A 21452-nucleotide genomic window follows, 5' to 3' on the forward strand; every position below is an offset into this window, starting at 1 on the left:
CCCCAATTAAGAAATGATTCTACCCATCCCCACAATGCAGCAAACCACAGCAGCTAGCCAGAACAATTAAAGACAGAAGAGATAGAGAGCCACACAGAGAAGATAACTATTCCCAGGTAATGACTAATAAGTAGTGGAAGGCATTTCATAGATCATAGTGAAGGGAAGTAATTTCATTTGCTTATCATCAAAATAACATACTTAAACTCAGAGGACTCACACAAGCAAGAATTGAGGATTTCTGGCAAATAATAAGTTCGGTTTTTAAATAGAGCTATTTTAATTGCTCATTTGATTAAAGTTTTGAAATTAAACAGCACACCTAGCTGAAGACTTCTGTCTCTCAAAATTATTCAAACCTGCTCTAATTAATGCACTGTCATACTTATCTGTTTCCCTCACTTATGTTCACAAATATAATTTTATATATAAACATGCAAATGTGTTCTTCAAAAGGGAAATTCTCTATTCCCCTCAAATTCCAATTTCTCAGTTTGTTGGACATTCTGTCAAAAACCTAGACCAGCTTCCCTTCTCAAACTGCAGATCTGTGTTTCTCAGTTCACTCTTTTGTTCTTGTTTAAGGAGAAAAAGGATTCATGTACAATTAGACCTTTATTGATTATTGTCATATTACTTACCTCATGGAGAACTCTGTCAAGAATAATATAAATCTATAAACTTCTTCTTGACTTCATCTTGCTTTGGTTTGAGAAAACAAGAGCTGGTTAAGGACAATGCAACATGAACACAATTCCAGTTATTGATCCTTATATGTAGTCTGCATTTTAATATTACTAGTGAAATGGAAAATCCCCTTAGAGTTTGCACAAAAGAATTCAACTTATATTTCAATTATTTGAATGCATGGCTTCTGCTGTCCGCCAATAATGCCTCTGATATTTTTATTTTGTTTTGCTTTATTCTACTTGTTTACTTACTTATTTTACTTAAATATTTCTAGTGCCTGATTATCTTCAGAAAAAAAGACTTCACAGAAGTCTTTGAAACTAAAAGTATCCTTAAAATACATCCTCCAAAAGGTAATTGACTTATATGTCCCGATTTCAAATGAAACGTTAATCCATTTAGTAACTTGAATTACACGGTGAGTTCACCGGAAAGCTATTTTTTTTAAAAAAAGAAATATTCCATGGGAGCGTTATTGAGATTTTTCTTAGCCAAAATTACTTCTGTCATGCTCAGTGGGTTAAAACTTCAGAATTCAGTCCTATATTTGTTCATGGGCCAAAGAGGACACACTCTTTCTTGAAGAAAACATTTTCTCTGGAAGTTGCTTTTGATGCTAAGTCACTCTCACCCCCAACTTTTTCTGTAACTTGTCCGTCTCTCCCAACTACAGAGTGCAACACATGCACTTGAGGTTAACTGATGTTTCTAGACAAGCTCACATAAATGACAAATAATTTTTTGACATAGATTCCATTTATCAAATGTGACTTTAAATATGCCCTTTTAAAAATAGCTTGGCCCATTTCAAATGAATAATGTCATTGCAGACCACCTCCAGAGCTGTGGCTACAAACTCAAGAGAGGAGCTACACACGTAAATGCTTTAGCCTTTTAGAAAGAGATCGTTATTTGGTTCACTGCTACATTCACTTCCATTTATATCTGTTGTAGGCAGGGATTTAGCCCACCAGTTTTACTTTATGAATACACGCAAAATGGTTTTATATTTTTAGTTAGATATTTGATTTGGAAAGAAGTAACTGTGGGGAGGTCTTCATAAGCATCAGTTAAAGAAGAAAGTATCTTTCCTGGAAAAGTGGAGTGTGGTGAAAGGAAATGGTTATCATCCTCACTTCAACCTATTCCTAGAAATGTTTTACCTGAGTATTCTGGCTAGTGGGTTTAAGGAGAAAAAAAGGACTGTTTTAAACTTTGTCCGGGAGAAATAGGAGCCTGGTCATTTCGTCTGGAAATGGAGTCGTTTTACAGCCATTTAGACCTCTAGACACAGAAGTGCTCTGCGGTCCACATCTTTGTTCTCTGTCACAAGGCAGGACCTTGTGCTCAACCAGAGGAGGGAGTGTCTGGATCTCTGTGAACAAAAAGAAGTCATTTATGGCTCAGAGTTTACATAATGCATGTAACCTTCCAGTAGGTCTCTTTGGTCTCACTGAACTGTGACATGTACTGAAATTACATGAAGTCTATCCTCTTGTATGACAAGATGTTTATATCATTAGCAATTTGAGATTAAAAGTACCATCTCGAAAAAATCACTTAGATTCAGTCAACATAAAATAGTATCTATCCATTGCTTCCTATCAGAAAACATTGTGTTAAATCCCACATTTTAAAGGTTTCTGAAACCATAGATTTAGGACCTTTGGATCACTAATTTTTTTCTTTTCTAACTGAGTAATCTTTCCTGTTTATGTTTATCCGGTCATTTACTCATTCATTCAGCAGGTACTTATGGAACCTCTATTATGTGCATAGTTCTGTGTTAGTACTATGTCGTGTTCAAAAGAAGAATGAGAAAAAGCATACTCTATTAAATATTTTAAATGGAATAATACAAAATAAGATTTAGCAGAATGAGTAGGAAAAGGAGTTCAAAAGAGAAAACTATCTGTGTGGGCAGTAATGGTGGAGAGTAGCTTCATTTTTGAGTCATCTTAAAGCAAAAATTGTCAAGTAGCTCCCTTCCACTTCCTTCCTTTCAGCATCCCTGACTCTGGGTCCTCACTGTCCTCCCTTGACCTTCCTCATTCCTCCCTCAGATACGTATCAGCACTACTCCAGTTGGCCCAGGGAACCACACTATGGACTTTTCCTACCAAGCAGGCCACATAAGATCTTTTCCCCTTTCTCCTTTTCCCATAGCTCCTCCGATCTTACCTATCCAGTAGACTGTCTTCTCCTTGGGGTCTTGTTTTCTGCTAGGAAACTCATATATTAATGAAAGGTGTACACTTTCCTAATATCATATGCTTTCGGGGCTAATTCAAGGAAATGGTGGGATAAGGAAATGGTTTGAGCACCAGCTTAGGCAGGATGGTGATAGTAATGTCTTTGACCAGAAGGTCAATCTGTATAGCCATGCGTTCTGCCAAGGCATAGCCCACCGTGACGATCTCTGTGGCAAATTGGCTTCCCTGAAAATAGGGATAGATGAGATGTGGATTGCAACGGATGAGGTATTGATTGCAAAGACTTTACTTGGAGAGTGCTCTCAAGAGATATACCTATAGGGCAGTGAAGAGCCAGTTGAGGGCAAAGGAGCTGACTTGCAGAGCTGTTGCAGTTTGGTAGAAGGTTACCAAAAGGTCAGCCAATCCTTTGAGGAGCCCTGGGGCTGACCCTCAGTGTTGTCCCAAATTGAGGCATGGAAGCTGGACCTTTTATCCTCATATCATCCAGTCATTGGCCGCAAGCTGCCCCTTAGAAGTGGGGGTTCCTGCCCTGCAGCAGAGGGCAATTTCTAGGAAGAAATACAGTGTGAGCTGAGAGCAGCCAATATGCCCAGCAGTTGGGAGATGGAAGTGTTATTCCTGAAGAATCTCACAGGGGACCAAAGTATGAGGGCAAGATTGGGGGAGTATATGTTAGTATTAGGTTTCCCTTAATGCCCAAGTTATTTTTTTTTAAAGATTTTATTTATTTATTTGACAGAGAGAGACACAGCGAGAGAGGGAACACAAGCAGGGGGAGTGGGAGAGGGAGAAGCAGGCTTTCCCGCAGAGCAGGGAGCCCGACGCGGGGCTCGATCCCAGGACCCTGGGATCATGACCTGAGCTGAAGGCAGACGCTTAACGCCTGAGCCACCCAGGCGCCCCAATGCCCAAGTTATTTTTAAAGCCAGATTGCTATACTAACAGTATGGACATTTATATTATTCCTTATACCTACCATCTATTCCTCAAATGATTAGCAGTTAAACATGTATATATATATATATATATATGTTTATATACATATTATGTATATTCTGTATATATAGAGATAGATACATATATTCTGTGATCAATGTACTAAGTTTGATGACTCAATATAGTTGTCTTGATCACCTTAATAGAGCCCCTAGGTGATAGGAACATAGCCTACTCCCTACTAGCCTAAAGGATGCCATCAGGTTCTTGATGACCTTCTTGAGGGATGCAGTGAACTCTTAATTTGAGACTGCTGTTACAGCTGCAAAAATACTAGCATTCAATGAGTTCAGGTTTTTAAACTATGCATTCAGAAGGAAATTATATTTTTATTACCCTTGTAATGAAATAAGAAGCCCAGTCTTTATGGAATCTATACATTTACACACATGGAAGCAAAACAGCCTTCTGAATAACAATGATTTTGCAAACCCTTGCTTCCTCAAGTAATTAAAGATGGAATTTCATGCTTTCAACTTAGTACACGGTCTAAATTTTAATTTATCACAATGTAATCCTAAAAGTGAATCTCACAAAGAGAATAAAGGTCTTCATTTTAGAACAGGTAATTTAACATGATGGCATTTCATTTGAAATATTCAGACTCAACCTTCTACCAAAAATAACCGGTGTTAAATTCAAAACACATCCCACTGGGCCAAAAATTATATCCTCTAATTATACAGTCTAAATTTATGATGGTCTTAGTTGAGTCTCTAATCTGTTTAGACATACTCTTTTTCGAATCATTGTACTTGTGACAGATATTCAAAATTGTTGTTTGGGACTCTTTAACATCATTTTGAAATTTGACTTGTACCCCTCAAAATATCAATCATATCAACTCACAAGCTCTTTGGCCAGTTTAAAGCTGGATGAGTTTGGAATTCTTACTCAGGAGGTTGAAAACTATGGAACATGGCTGGATAAGCATCAAGCATACAATTCATAAAAATTGACTTCATGCACAGGGTCTGATAATTCAATTAATTCAACTGACAATTGTATTAAGACTGCTACTAATTCCCTGAAAAAGAGTCAAAACTTCCCAGTAACTAATCTCTAAAGGTATATTTGATGACTCTTCCAGGAATGGTTATTATACTCAGAGAAATTTACACCACCATATCACAGTTAAAGGACTTGGCACAATGCTTTATGAGACACCAAACTGAACAGCCACATGTTCTTGTATTATCCGCTCAATTTGGGGGAAAGGGCAAGTAGTGCTGCTTATGAGAATATTGTTAAACCCCATTAGCAGAAGCAAACTGGTTCCCCTAAGATTATGTGTACAAACAAACATGCAGGAAAACCCTGTAATAAACGTGTTTATCAGAGCTAAAAGGAAAATTAGAGGTTGGATTCCTGTCTCTCTCCACATGTAGATTTGACTGAAATGTAGTGGTGGGGGCGGTGGGGACATGTAGGAAAGATTAGATGGTTTGGAAATAATTTATCCTTCCCAGTTTAATTGGAAATACTAATAAGGACAGGTCCTTTTGTCTTTCCCTTTGAGCTTTTAAAAGGCAGGATGTTCATAATAATGCTTAATACTTAAATAATACCTTTCTTCTTCAAAGAGTTTTAAATACAGTAACTACCTGCTAGATTCTGTTCCCAGCAGGCCAGGAGAGCCTCTTACCTCAAACCCAACTAAATTGTTGAATGGCCCATGTTAAAGTACAGAACTAGTGGAAAATAGAAAGAAAATAACTGATCCACAATCACCCCATACCATAAGATCATAGAGTGACAGGTTAAAATCCTGAGCCCTCTTATGTCTTTTAAGATCTCCCACATTTTTGAATAAAATTTAATATTCTTTCTTTCCTTCCTACAAAAGAAATTTTTGTTCATTGCAAAAGGCCTAGAAAATATGAGCAAGGGGGAAAAAAAACAGTTTAGTGAATTGCTAATTCACTTCATAGGCTGTGATGGTGGCCCCCTAACCTTTATCAGTTCTTTGTTTTTACAGAGTGCAATGAGTCACAGTGAAATATTGGAAGTTTAAACCTGAAAGCAGTGCTAGCATAACTAGAGAACACAATGAATCTGCAAAGAAATGAATAATAGCAAGGTACTTTTAAATCCAGCAACTTGATTTTTTTTTGTAATTTTAAGTCATCTATTCTTTTTTTATTAACATATCATGTATTATTTGTTTCAGGGGTACAGGTCTGTGATTCATCAGTCCTACAGTAAGTCATCTGTTCTTAAGATGGTTTGGTTTCAATTCTAACAGCCAAAATATTTACTAAAATGTGTTAGTCCAGTCAGAATGGCTAAAATTAACAAGTCAGGAAACAACAGATGTTGGCGGGAATGCAGAGAAAGGGGAACCCTCCTACACTGTTGGTGGGAATGCAAGCTGGTGCAGCCACTTTGGAAAACAGTATGGAGGTTCCTCAGAAAGTTGAAAATAGAGCTACCATACAACCCAGCCATTGCACTACTGGGTATTTACTCCAAAAATACAAATGTAGGGATCCGAAGGGGTACGTGCACCCCGTTGTTTATAGCAGCAATGTCCACAATAGCCAAATTGTGGAAAGAGCCAAGATGTCCATCAACAGATGAATGGATAAAGATGTGGTATATATATACAATGGAATATTATGCAGCCATCAAAGGAATGAAATCTTGCCATTTGCAATGACGTGGATGGAACTGGAGGGTATTATTGCTGAACGAAATAAGTCAATCAGAGAAAGACATGTATCATATGACCTCACTGATATGAGGAATTCTTAACGACTGAGCCACCCAGGCGCCCGCATGATATGAGGAATTCTTAATCTCAGGAAACAAACTGAGGGGCGCTGGAGTAGAGGGGGGTGGGAGGAATGGGGTGGCTGGGTGATAAACATTGGGGAGGGTATGTGCTATGGTGAAGGCTGTGAATTATGTAAGACTGTTTAATCACAGACCTGTACCTCTAAAACAAATAATACATTATATGTTAAAAAAAGAAAAAAAGAAGAAGAAGAAGAAGATAACAGGAGGGTAAGAATGAAGGGGGGGAAATAGGAGGGGAAGACGAACCATGAGAGACTATGGACTCTGAGAAACAAACTGAGGGTTCTAGAGGGGAAGGGGGTGGGGGGATGGGTTAGCCTGGTGATGGGTATTAAAGAGGGCATGTTCTGCATGGAGCACTGGGTGTTATACACAAACAATGAATCATGGAACACTACATCAAAAACTAATGATGTAATGTATGGTGATTAACATAACATAATAATAAAATAAAATAAAATGAAATAAAGTAGGGGTGCCTGGGTGGCTCGGTCATTAAGCGTCTGCCTTTGGCTCAGGTCATGATCCCAGAGTCCTGGGATCGAGCCCCGCGTCGGGCTCCCTGCTCTGCGGGAAAGCCTGCTTCTCCCTCTCCCACTCCCCCTGCTTGTGTTCCCTCTCTCGCTGTGTCTCTCTCTGTCAAATAAATAAATAAAATCTTAAAAAAATAAATAAATAAAATAAAATAAAATAAAATAAATAAAATAAAATAAAATGTGTTAGTCAGGCTTTGCTTATGTTTTTCTTTTGAAACATCATTATTCTTTATTCATATATTTATTCATTCTGCAATTAAGTATTGAGAATATGATGTGTGAACAGTTTTGCACTAGGAGCTGAAGAAAGTATTTAATCAGAGAAAAGCCTGAGAAGCTCGCTTCTTGTTTTCTGAGTTGGATTCATCTGATTTCTTTTTTTTTTTTTTAAGATTTTATTTATTTATTTGAGAGAGAGAGAGTGAGAGAGACAGCACATGAGAGGGGGGAGGGTCAGAGGGAGAAGCAGACTCCCTGCCCAGCAGGGAGCCCGACACGGGACTCGATCCAGGGACTCCAGGATCATGACCTGAGCCGAAGGCAGTCGCTTAACCAACTGAGCCACCCAGGCGCCCCGGATTCATCTGATTTCTAACAGTATATGTAACTAATACCAATATTTGAAAGACAGATTTGAACATGTACTTAGAAAATAAAACCCTTTAAAGATCTCAGATTTCTCTTATTTCATTTATAAATGTAATATTTCACAACAGATTCTGGATCAAGCTAATTTAAAGGTCTATTTTTCATACCACTTAAGCCTTATCTGAACTACACAGAACTGCTTTCTCCCTTGAGAAGCTATTTACAGTACCTCATATTTAATACCTCATGTAATGTAAATTTTACCATGAAGAGAAACACTATATAAATTTGGGGGATAGGAAAAAATGTTGTGCTTATTCCAGATAGAAAGGTGAAGATCGAAGGGAAAAGGGTAAACATGTTCTAACCAGCTAAGTCTGTCCTCCTTTTAAGGCTTTTCCTGGAGATCCCAGCCAATAATTTCTGTTCACATTTCAGAATTGGGACAGGATTGCCCTTTTCCGCAAGGACAACTGGCAAACATAGGTTTTCATTTTGTTTTGTTTTTGTGGCATGTATGTAGGAAGAGGAGAATTCGCGTTAGGTAGGTAACTATCTCTGCCAGAATAACTAATATGGGGCATTTTTTATATATGCAGGTGTACGTATGTGTACACATTCCCAAGAAGCTTGATCTAAGAGAGGAAAAGATAAAATGAGCAAGACTTTTTTTTAAGATTTTATTTATTTATTTGTAAGACAGAGAGCGCACAAGCAGGGGGAGCCAGAGAGGGAGAAGCTGGCTCTCCGTTGAGCAAGGAGCCCCATGTGGGGCTCCATCCCAGGACCCTGAGATCATGACCAGGTGCCCCAAGTAAAATTTTTATGCAGCTAGCGAGGTTTGCATCTACAAGAGATTGGCCTTAGAATTAAGGCTATGAGGGGCGCTTAATTGGCTCAGTTGGTTAAGCGTCTGCCTCAGGTCATGATCCCAGGGTCCCAGGATCAAGCCCCATATCCAGCTCCCTGCTCAGTAGGGAGCCTGCTCTTCCTCTTCCTCTGCCTGCCGCTCTGCCTACTTGTGCTCCTTCTCTCTCTCTCTCTTTGTCAAATAAATAAATAAAACTTAAAAAAAAATTAACGCTATGAGAATTCTCAATGAAAAGAGAACTTATTCATTTTCAATTCAAGTTAACAAGATTGGGGTGGAACCCATGATGGATAGAAATAGTCCCTGCCCTAGAAATCCAAATCAAAACCTCAATGAGATACCACCTCACACCAGTCAGAATGGCTAAAATTAACAAGTCAGGAAATGACAGATGTTGGCGAGGATGCAGAGAAAGGGGAACCCTCTTACACTGTTGGTGGGAATGCAAGCTGGTGCAGCCACTCTGGAGAACAGTATGGAGGTTCCTCAAAAAGTTGAAAATAGAGCTACCATATGACCCAGCAATTGCACTACTGGGTATTTAGCCCAAAGATTCAAATGCAGTGATCCAAAGGGGTATGTGCACCCCAGCGTTTACAGCAGCCATGTCCACAATAGCCAAACTATGGAAAGAACCAAGATGTCCATCAACAGATGAATGGATAAAGAAGTGGTATACACATATATACACAATAGAATATTATGCTGCCATCAAAAAACCGAAATCTTGCCATGTGCAACGACATGGATGGAACTAGAGGGTATTATGCTAAGAGAAATAAGTCAATCAGAGAAAGACATGTATCATATGATCTCACTGATATGAGGAATTCCTAATCTCAGGAAACAAACTGAGGGTTGCTGGAGTGGTGGGAGGGATGGGGTGGCTGGGTGATAGACATTGGGGAGGGTATGTGCTATGGTGAGCGCTGTGAATTGTGTAAGACTGATGAATCACAGACCTGTACCTCTGAAACAAATAATACATCATATGTTTAAAAAAAAGAAGAAGAAGAAGATAGTAGGAAGGGAAAAATGAAGGAGGGGAAATCGGAGGAGGAGACGAACCATGAGAGACTATGGACTCTGAGAAACAAACTGAGGGTTCTAGAGGGGAGGGGGATGGGGGATGGGTTAGCCCGGTGATGGGTATTAAAGAGGGCACGTATTGAATGGAGCACTGGGTGTTATGCGCCAACAATGAATCATGGAACACTACATCAAAAGAAATTAATTAAAAAGAAAAAGAAATAGTCCCTGCCCTCAAGGAATTCAGCCTAGTGATGCAGACGTTTAAATAAATAATTTTAATAGAACATAAATCCCGGTTGCTCTGAGAAAGTATAAAGGAGTATGGGAGGGGTGGGAGAGCTTTGGGAAGGCGTAAAAGTAGAGGAGTCTACATGTGTTCTAGGCTTAACGGATAAGTAAATGTACACTAGGGGAATGAAACAAGGGAAGGACTTTTCAGAGCAATGGAGAAGTAAAATACAATGTGTGTCAGGTGCTGACTGGTGAGAGGCGCATGTATAGCTCAGGTTGCTCGGAGTTTGGTCTATGAATCATATGCATCCCAAATAAGATACCCCTACTAATTCTGATTCATGCTCTTTGGAATTCTGCAGGCCGAAGTTTGAGGACCCCATATCTAGCTTGATGAGAAACTATGTCAAAGAGACTGTCCAGAACCCTATCAATAACTTCTCGCATCCCTATCTTGTACCAGTCCAACTATATTTCTGTAGAAATATAGTTAGCTGTATTTCTGAGTTATGTTGATTTTTTACTCTTTCTCAGACACTTCTCTTGGCCACACCCTCACTGAAGTTCTGGCTCTTTACCTATCCCACCAAGTCAACTTAGTCGGAACAACACAAAGATGTTGAAGCCCTGGGTCTGAGATTTTTATCCGTTACTTGTGTGAAAGACCTCTTTGGTAATCTAGTGAAGCTATGGACCTCCCTTCTAAAAATAATGTTTTTAAATGCATAAAATAATATACATAAAACAAAGCAAACCAACTATATTGAAACACATTTATCAACATTGAAAAAAAATGAAAATAAATTTGCACTACTACTATGCGCTTCTTTCTTAATGCACTAAATAACAAGCAAATATATATATATATAGGCAGAGGTATATTAATATGAAGGTTACTCTTGCTTAGCTTTATTTTTTTTTAAGATTTATTTATTTATTTGAGAGAGCGAGAATGAGAGAGAGAGTACATGAGAGGGGGGAGGGTTAGAGGGAGAAGCAGGCTCCTCGCTGAGCAGGGAGCCCGATGCGGGACTCGATCCAAGGACTCCAGGATCATGACCTGAGCCGAAGGCAGTCGCTTAACCAACTGAGCCACCCAGGCGCCCCATTGCTTAGCTTTAATAAGAGCATTAATGGTGGTCTTTGACAAAGCAACATGTATGTCATATTAAACATAGAAGCATATGTTATTTTTTTTTCCGTCCACATTCATGGACCTCCCCTCTTGAAGTCATATGGGTTTCTGTGGACCCCACATTAAGAACCCCTATCAAGGAGATTATCCTCAAATGGAGCAGTTGTCCTTAAATGGAACAATACTGTGCATCTGGAGGCAATTTGAGTTATCACAATAACTGGGGGGATGCTACTGGCCATTAGAGAGGAGGAGGACCCGGAAAGCTGATAGCCTGCAACGTGCTGAGGAACTCCCATAAAACAAAACATTGTTCTGTCCTACATGACTCTCCAGTGTCTTGCCGTATATACACATAGGTGAAAATCTCCGTAATCAGTCATCTGAACCTAAAGTCTGTCTCCGTTTTACATAGGAACACAAAAATAATACAAGCTGAATTATCCAGGAATGCAACTATGATGCAAATGGAGAGACAATTAAAATCTGTTTTGTTTAAAACTTTAGTAAGGATTGTTCACCACTTTATTTTTTTAAGGTTTTATTTTATTATTTCTTTTAGAGAAAGAGTGTGCGTGGGAAGAAGGGGCAGAGGGAGAGGGTGAGGGAGAGAGAGTCTGAAGCAGACTGCGTTGAGTGCAGAGCCTGACACAGAGCCCAACACAGGGCTCGATCTCAGGACCCTGAGATCAGGACCTGAAGCTAAGAGTCAGACATTTAACCAACTGCACCACCCAGACAGCCCTGTTCACCATTTTAGAAAATTACATCACCAACAGCAAGGCCATGCAAGGAATTTGAGTCTCAAATAACAACACACCTGTACCTTGTATCTATTGTATTCGTGGTGATTCTAGGTAAGGATATGCATATATGGGTACGTGTACACATACTTAGCCTCTTTATTAAGATGTCAAATATAAAGTAAAAGATAAAATAAGTAGTAAGTTAGATAAATAATAAAATGTAAAGTAAAAATACTGATAATATTGAATATGGCTTTACTTCTCCTAAATCCAAACTTCGACGTTATAAGTAGATATACACGTGACACAGCTTCACTATGTCTTCTAGCGTGGTCACGTTCAAACATTTATTTACACATCAAAATGTGCATTATTTTTGATAACTTAATTTCCTTTTACCAATACATTATATAGCAGCTATAGCATTGTATTGATTGCTTAGAAATTTTATATACTGTTACTTCATATATACATAACATACACATACTTCAGGATACAAAGAGGGCATTACAAAATGTTTACCACAGAAAGATGTATCTGGGTCCAATATGGTTAGGAACCATTTAATCCAATCTAAAATCTTCACAAACCTTCCCTAAAAAAGCTACTGGAGTACATGTTTCATTTCACAAGAAGAAAAGTGAACCTAGAAGGAAAGTCTAGGATATGAGAAGTAACAAGGAGCACAGAAATAGCTAAAAAGTATGTTAGTAAATATAAATGAGTATATATTCATATACAAGTATGTTTTTTATGCTTATTTGAACATGTTATTTAAACATACATTAAACCTTTAGATATAACAAAACCAGTAACACAATGCATTTGAGGAAACAAAGGAGTTGTATACACGACATAATAAAGTATACCAAACTGATATTGTGTTCAGCAGGAGGATAGAAATAGAAATAAATAAATAAATAAATCCATTAAAAGAAGAGAACAATAATATATAGTTTCCAAGCCAGCAGAGAAAATTATAGTGCACATGGAACTCTTTATTTAACCATTAGGAAGCAGAAGAGAGGGAGAACACAAAGAAGACGCATGAAAAAGAAAATACAACTAAGAGTGTAGAAGTATGTCTAAATGGATGAGGAATCACAATAAATATAGACAATAGCTATAAAACTATAATAGAGATTATCAGAATGCATAGAAAACAAAGTCTAACTCTATCCTGCTTATATATGACCCACCTAAAATATAACTGTACAGAAAGACTAAAAATAAAGGGAGGAAAAATGATATACGCTAAATCAGACAGAAAAAAACTGTAATTGCAAAAATAAAATGAACCAAAATAGAATTTAAGGTAAAAAGCATTAACAAGATAAAGAGAAACACTGAATAATACTAAGAAAGAATGATTCAGCAAGAAAATATGCCCATCTTTGACATATATACTTAAAAACATAGCCCCCCACAACATAGAAAGCATTACCTTACTGAGTAACTAGGAGAAATGGACAAACTGACAATCTCAGTGGGAGATTTTAGACTGAGAGCTCAAAAAATAAAAATAAAATAAAATAAACTGAAAGCTCAAATTCAAAATGATTAATAAGAATATTAAAGAGTAGAACAACAAAATTAATCAGCTTGATCCAATAAATAGGAATAGACTTGTGTACCAAATAGAAAACATACATTCTGTTCACTACACATTCAATATACATTCTTTTAAAAGCTGACCACATATTATATCACCAAAGAGAGTTCAACAACTTAAAAGAACAGCTATTTTATAAAACATCTTCTCTGCCCATGATAAAAAAAAAAAAAAAAGATTGAAATTTAAGAATAAAATGTAACTTTAGAATGTTTGGAAAGAAAAATCTATATACTCATAAATAACTCTATGGATAATAAAGAAAAGCATAATAGAAATTAAAACACTTGTATAGAACCAAATGGCAATAAATGCATTACACATAAGGCTCTCAGGAAGTACTTGTTGAATGAGTAAATTAGCATCCAGAGCTTTTGACACCCAGGCTGATGGCTTTCCATTGTCATTATGAAGACTACCAAACTGAAGTACATGAAAAACAATCTATAAAAATAAAAGACCAGATAAACTCTAAATAAAAATAGTAATTTTCAACCTGTCAGGCTAAAACTTCAAAAGATACTTAGGAAATCTAATAGAAGAAATGTTTTTAAGGCCTCACTGTAAATGGTATTATTCCTACTACCTATGTGATAAATGGGCCAGGAAGAAATCTTGTTTATAAAATAAGAAAACAAACACAAATTCCAGGAGTAAAATAATAAGAGACCCTTTATTAAGAACACCAGCATTCATTAGCTTACCTAGCTGACAGAAAACCAGACCTTTACATAATACACAGAGTGCCTCCCAAACCTATCAGCTATGAATTTAATGAGCTTAGCTAAAGTCTTCAATAAAGTATGAGCTGATGGAAGAGAGAGATATTTCTTATTTTGTTGTATCTATTTTAATTATTCTCTTGTTAAAGAGGAAAAAAGAAATTACTTGAAAGTATAAAATTGACTGAAAATCCAATCAAACGTTTTATATCCTTTTCCTGAGCAGCAAGCATTTTGTCCTTGTGAAAAGAGACAATTTTCAACACCAGGTATCATTTAAAGGTCTTTGCCAGCATCTTTTTGTTTACTGCCAATGGAAAATTACTGCAATAATCTTTACAGTTCTAGTCTAGAAAAATTTCACCTACGGTATACAAATGTCATTATTAAGGGAAGTTTAAGTGGGCATCTTAAGGATGTCGACTCAGTTCTTTACTTTGTGTTACTTTTGCATTATAGAGACAAACTGTATGCAAAAGGAACAACAAATACCGTCTTCTATTATATAAATACTCACATATTTTCTAATTCATCATTTTACTCTTTCCTCTTATAGACAAAATGTTTGCTTCCTCATAATCAGGCCTTTCATGGAAAAAGTTATCGGATTTGCCTTTTCTTCACATGAGGTGGGTTACTGTTTTTTTAAATCCCCGTTTCCCAAATAAGGTATTGGATTTGAAAGAAAGATAACTAATTTGAACCCCTCTAACTAATTTAAAATCCTTCGCGATTCAGTGGAGTTAAAGCCCTGGTTATAATAGACAATCTACATTCAAAGCACAGGCAGTCCCCAAGTTGCAAATGGGTTATATTCCAAAAGTTAATTTGAAAGTCGGCTGTTTAGAACTTGCAAAGGCATTTTGCCATGGAAACAAAGTTATAAATGACAGTTGAATTTCCAGGCTAGCCCAGGAAAGCCTATCTAACCCATAATGTGTTTAAATCCAATTGCTTCAAGGAGAGGTTTGTAACAGAACATAATAGTCCACTGACAGGCTGATTGGTGGTCCACTTTGCCGAATCTCTCAATTTAGTGTTGTTGGCTTGTCATTTTAATATTTCTTCATTTTATTCCCTAAAGATGTATTAGCCAAATAATAATAATACCTTTCTATAAAAAGTACTTAATTCATTTCTCATGGCCATGTCGATTACTTTAAGACTTTGATTTATCTTAAAGCAAGGAATAAATAAGTATTTTTTTCTCTGTGATAAAAATCCCAGTTTCTTTCTTTAAAAGGTTTTTTTTTTTTTTTTGCTTGATGTGTTTTTTGCTTATCATGAAATTTATGCAAAGTCAAAATTCCTTTCTAATCACTTGGTTTGATGGCAGTAATCCATAAAGGTTTTTCTCTTGTTTTGTTTTAATTTGCTGGTTATTTTAAAAAGCCTTTGATAACAACAGTTATCAAACAACAGTGGCTTGACAAATATCAGTGATGAACTCCATTAATCAACAATACCAAACAGCATTTCACTTTTGCTATTTCACATCTCTGACCCCTGATTGAAGATAAGTGGTTCCTGGGGCGCCTGGGTGGCTCAGTCAGTTAAGCATCTGACTTTCGATTTCAGTTCAGGTCTTGATGTCAGGGTCGTGAGTTCAAGCCCCACATCGAGCTCCAAGCACAACACAGAGCCTACCAAAAAAAAAAACAAAAAAAAAGTGTTTCCTAAATTCCTCACATGTCAACCAAGGTCCTTCTTAATCTGGCCCCAACCCATATTTTCTGCCCTGTATCTTGGTACCTTCCAACTCAAACTTCTGCACAGGCTTATTTCTAACCCCCAGGCACACTTGGCATTTTCCCAATCTCATGCCTTTGTTAGCTATCATTCCCATTAAAGTGCTCTGACCATTCTATTTGAAGCCTATTCTTCAAGGTTCACCTCCAATTTCACCCCTCCTGAACTAACTGGAATAATGGAAAGACTGTGTTGGAGACAAGCTATGAATCTCAGCTCTGCTGCTTTCTTAGCTGTATGTATGTGAACATATGTTTAGCCTCTCAGAACCAAAGCTTCTCATCTATAAAATGAGAGTAGTAGTACTTTGATCACAGTGTTAAAGATTAAATAAAAGAAGTGGAATTTAAAAATCTATAATGCCTGTGTTTGATCATCCCATAACAACTGATTGCTTGCCTTTTTGAACCCCTGTAGCAAATTTTATCTGAGCTATTCATTTCAAATGTTGTATCTCTGGATGTCTTTTTGCATGAGTATAGTGTATCTCCCTCACCAGGTATTTTAAATCTATCTGGTTAAAATCTGTCAATCAAAATCCAGGCAGGATATCAGAAACCATGCAGGTATTTCAAACAGAGGGATTTAATTTAAGGAATTAGTCACACAGATATTGAAAAACGAAGGGGCAAATGGGGGATTCTGGAGGAAGTAGTTAACACCTGCTGGGCTTCAGAGAGCAGAGAACTAAATGAGAAAAACCTAGTTGCTTGGAGGAAGGGGGTCCTCATATAGTTAGTGCTCAGGTCTCTGAAGGAGGTGTTGCATGGCTAGTGATTATGCTAATAAGGGGGCACAGTTGGGTAGCACAGGTAGCCATGAAGGGATGCGGCCCAACCACTGTTAAATATGCCAAAAGACACTGAGGCTATTTTGTAGCTCTTACCTCTTGACAAGAATTACAAATAGGAAGCAGGTCCTGTCTCTCCTTCACCTGCTTTCCAGTCTCTCTCTAGTTACCCCAGCTTCCATTGGCAGATTCTGACTGGAGGGCAGCTGATGAGGGAGTCTGGGGAATGTAGTCTCCAGACCTAGCCCTAGGATCCCAGAACACAGTATAAAAGGATGGACTTGGAGCTGAGAGCAAAAGAGAAATAATCAGCACAAAAAGTAAATTTGTTAAGGTCAGGTCATTTGTTCTTTGTACAGAGCCCTCAATATAAAAGGTAGTCTATAAATGTTTCTTGATTTATTCTCTCCTTTGCTATGTACCCCTCTCTGAAGCATATTTGGATTATCACTTTAGATTCTTACAAGAAAGGAGTTTGCTCTTATTCTATGTTGAGTGTAGTATCAATGTTCAGTAGTACTAAGAAAATTAATATAGTAAATCATTGCATTAAAATCCAAGTCCCTCATCTGAAGTGCTTGGTTGTTTTTGTAGCTGGGGTCACAGCTTGAGCTCAAACCATTTCATTGCCCTAGGATTTGAGCATGTTTAGGCATGTCTACAGAGCTGGTAGAGCAGGCCTATTTAGAGATGAAGGAAAAAAATCTCATCCTAAGTGAAGAGATATATGAAAAGTTTGCTTCAAATTCAATTGCCCAGTGTTAGAGGAAAAAGCTTAGTGGGACATGCTGCCTATTCCATGAATTCATGCCTGAGTCCTAGAGCTGCAAACAAATGCTATATTTATCTGGTTCACTCTGATATACATGGGAATTTGAGAGCTGAAGGCAAAAGCAACAGGAGATAGTGTCCATGGAAAACTGTATCTTGGTACAGGCAGGGATGCCCTTCAAGTCAGGCATTAGTGGTCTTTGCAGAGAGCACTGCCATCAGGGAATTTTGTTGGCTTTGGAAACAATAGAAGAAAACACCTCAATAAGCCAGAGGAGGACAGAAGAAAGACAGTGAATGTCATGGAATTGCTCAGAGGACTAATTCTTGGAGTGCACCTTTACAGATCCCTGGGGATTCTTAGAATCATCTGGAAGAAATTTGACTATGGATGTGAGAAGAGTGTGAGGCTATTCTTTGAGAGTTCTACCACAACACTATTTTTATTCTTAGTCTGCTGTAGCTTGGGAAAATAAACTACATTTAAATTTCCCGTGTTTTAAGTCGTGAGTTTCTACAATTTAAAGCTGAGTATTTGATAAAGGTCATCTTCTGTTATTTTTAAATGAGTTTCTTTATTTTACTTTCTTTTAGCAATGGTAATCACTATTAGTATTTAATTTTAGCTTTTGTCTTTTCAATAGTGCTGGGTTTATATCTTATATGTACAGTATAAAGAAAAAAATAAGATCAAAGTTCAGAAGTGCCTTGGTTTTCAAAAACTTTATACATAAAAATTTGAAATAAATAAAATTAGTATTTTATTTACTTCACTAAAAGTATTCAATTTATAAACAATTTCTCTAGTTTTTCTCATTACTCTAAGTCATTTTCCTTATCTAAAAGATGCTTGCTTTATTTATATACTATGTGTAAAAATTAAAGGCAACTTATCATATAAAAATATTCACATAACAGAGACAGTTAATTTGTCTACTAGTTTTAAAATGCAATTTGGTTTAAATATTTAGTTCTGAAATTTGAGGAATAGCTTTAAGTTCGGTGACAATTTAGATATCTGATTTTTCATTACCTACTTCATTTAAATTTTATTTTTTCCAGATTAAAATCTCATTGTTATGTTACTAATATATTGCTCTGGTTTTGAAATTTGGTTTTTTGAAGAAAAAAAAAAGAAAAAGACATGTAGTTTGGGAATAGTTTTTTCAAATCCCAAGTCATCTTCGGCCTCATTATCCTTATAGATGCCTATCTCCTTCTTCTGTCTTTAAAATTGATTCATATGTCATCTGGTTATGCTGGATAATGATCCTGGTGTGTTCAACCCCAGGGCTGCTATCAGAGCCTCCTAAAGCTGTACAAAACATCAAAGAGCTGTTGACAGTCTAAAAGACAGATATAGAAACCTTATTTTTTCAACCTAGAGAAAATCCTTATAATCTGTCTATTCTTGTAGAGCCCCTCCAGGTCAGGAACCTATTCAATGAGTCCTGGTCAGTAACCAGAGAAGACTTTCCCCTCTGTGGAAGTAAGACTGTCTCTAGGAGCATTACTTTGAAACCATATCATTAACATTGACAAATTTGGACTATTAGGATTATCATTTTGTGATTAAAGAATTCCTTGGTCTTTCCTAATTGGTTTCTCTATAAAGAACAAACAATATAAAAGACTTGAACCACAGAGAAGCAGTTTTTTTGAAAAATTGAGTCAATCCTAATTTAACTCCATGTCACAGAGAAAGAAACCATCTTATTTGTGAAAGGTGATGCTGTTTGAGCTGCTCTAAGATGCTCAAAGTATGGCCCACAGAATACCCTCATCAGAATCTCTTGGAGTTCTTATAAACTAGATTCCTAAATCCAAATCTTGGTGTGGGGGATACATAGTAGAACCACTATATCTTAATTAAGCACCCTGGTTGATTTTTATTCAAGCCAAAGTTTAAGAACTACTTCTCTGGAACAGAGTTCTTCCTTAGTGTGGCAAGTCACTCAAATGGATCTTTTTTATTTTGAAAAGAAAGCTAAAGCTTCCAAGGCTATTCTGGATAAAAATGAGGACAGAAAACAAAGAGCCAAATTGCCCTGAATAATAATAAATTAACAAGAATTTGGGAATTGTCTTCAGGTAGCTTTAAAGGGAGCTTTAAAGGGAGGTGGCTTTAAAGCGTCCCAGAAATTTAGAAAAATGTGGAGAAGATTCTTGTTAGAGGGAAGATCCATAGCAACATAGTAACAGGGTGGGGTCTGAGGAGAATGATGGCCAGTGAGAAATTCCCTCTAGTGGGAATGGCCAATGATCAATGTCAAGTGGCTTCCTATTTTGTGCCATGTTTCCTTTGCTCTTAGGGAAGGAACTGTTCCATCCATGGAGTAAAGCATGGCTGGAAAGGAAAGTGAGGAACGGAGACTGCAACAGAATCAAGAATTTGGTGCAAGACTGACTGTGGCCAAGTTCCTTCCCGTTTATCTTAGGAAATATTGAGGAAGGTTCTGGACTTCCCTTACCTCACCAGGTCACAATTAGCCAGGACAACTAATGATATAGCTATCATTTATTTACTGCGCATCAGACATATACCAGGCATTTTCCATGCATTATGCCATTTAATCCTGCAAAGTAGGCATTTTATCCTCATTTTACAGGTGAAGACATGACTCAGAGAATAATGTGCCCAAGATTAATCAACCAGTCAGTAGTAGAGCTGAGATTTGAGCCCAGATTTACCTGACTGCCCCCACAACACACACATTTTATACCACACTCCTTCTCAGAGACAAAGGGTGAAAAAGCTTCTGACTGCTTTAACTGGTCTACCTCCCGATCAATCGTTTTCACCTCCCTCTCCTCTAATGGATGTATACCACTTCTCCATCTGAAAAGAAGAGCAGTGGCAGTAGTGTTTTCTCTGGCTCTGGCCAGAGTTAGAACCCCCAATGTTGCTCAGAGAATTCAGTCAGCGCAACCCTTCCACCTGGATCTGCTCTCCCATCTCTCTTCCTCACCAAACTTTTTCCCCAAACTTCTTAAAAGACAAGTTTCCACTTGCTCTTTGACTTCTCTATCTCCTTCTTTCTCTTCAACCCACTGTATCTTGTCAAGTGCAGTGACGGGTCTGAGATTTTATGCTCCTTACAAGCTAATAATTTAGCCTGCTACAGTTTCTTGATGCTAGCAGAAGACCTGTGTCTTCTGGGTCAGAAGACTGTATTACATACCACACAGCAAGTAGCACCAGCTTCACGTTCATGGTATCTCCTTTGTCTCCCAGCTTTCACCTCGGGGCAACGTGGTGTGGCCCAGGGGATGCTATATATGCAATGGGTCTGCATCACAGCTGAGGAACACCAAGTTTAGAACTCCCCCAATCTTTTATAATGGGCTGCAAACAAAGCTGTTCAAACTTCACCACAAAAGGAGACATTAACATGCTGGATGGTATAAAAAAAAAAAAAAGTGCCCTCTATTGCAGTAGGAGACACTATTTCTACCTTCCAAGGCTGTCTGTTATACAAACATCCTGGAAAAGACAGATAATCTAGAACAAAAGTTGCTAGTGCCTCTGCTCATGAGACATACAGAAATATGACAGTTCTATGGAGAACTGTCTCCCAACATATTCTTGAATCTCTTCCCATTAATCATACAGAAGATTGCTGTCTTAAAAGTGCTCAGTAATCTCCTTCCTAATTGTATGATTCAACAACCTTCTAGAATCCTAGAAGGGACTTCCAAGAACAAATTCAATCATTTAAGAAGTATTTAGGGGGACCTACTACATGCCAGGCACTGTGTAAGCAAAAATAGGCACAGTCCTCTTCTTTGAGAGAACAATGGAAATATACCTAGTATTCACATATACCAAAATGTTGCAAGTTATGGTGTCATAGAGGGAAAGGTATACCCATTGTAGGAGAGCTGACATCAAGGGGTCTTGAACTCCTCTGGGAAGTCAGAAATGTTTTTCCTTACTCCCATGAGTAAGAGATAAGATGGTTACAAGG

The sequence above is a fragment of the Phoca vitulina genome, unplaced genomic scaffold (genome assembly GCF_004348235.1).
Source record: "Phoca vitulina isolate PV1807 unplaced genomic scaffold, GSC_HSeal_1.0 scaffold5, whole genome shotgun sequence".
In the NCBI taxonomy this organism is placed as follows: Eukaryota; Metazoa; Chordata; class Mammalia; order Carnivora; family Phocidae; genus Phoca; species Phoca vitulina.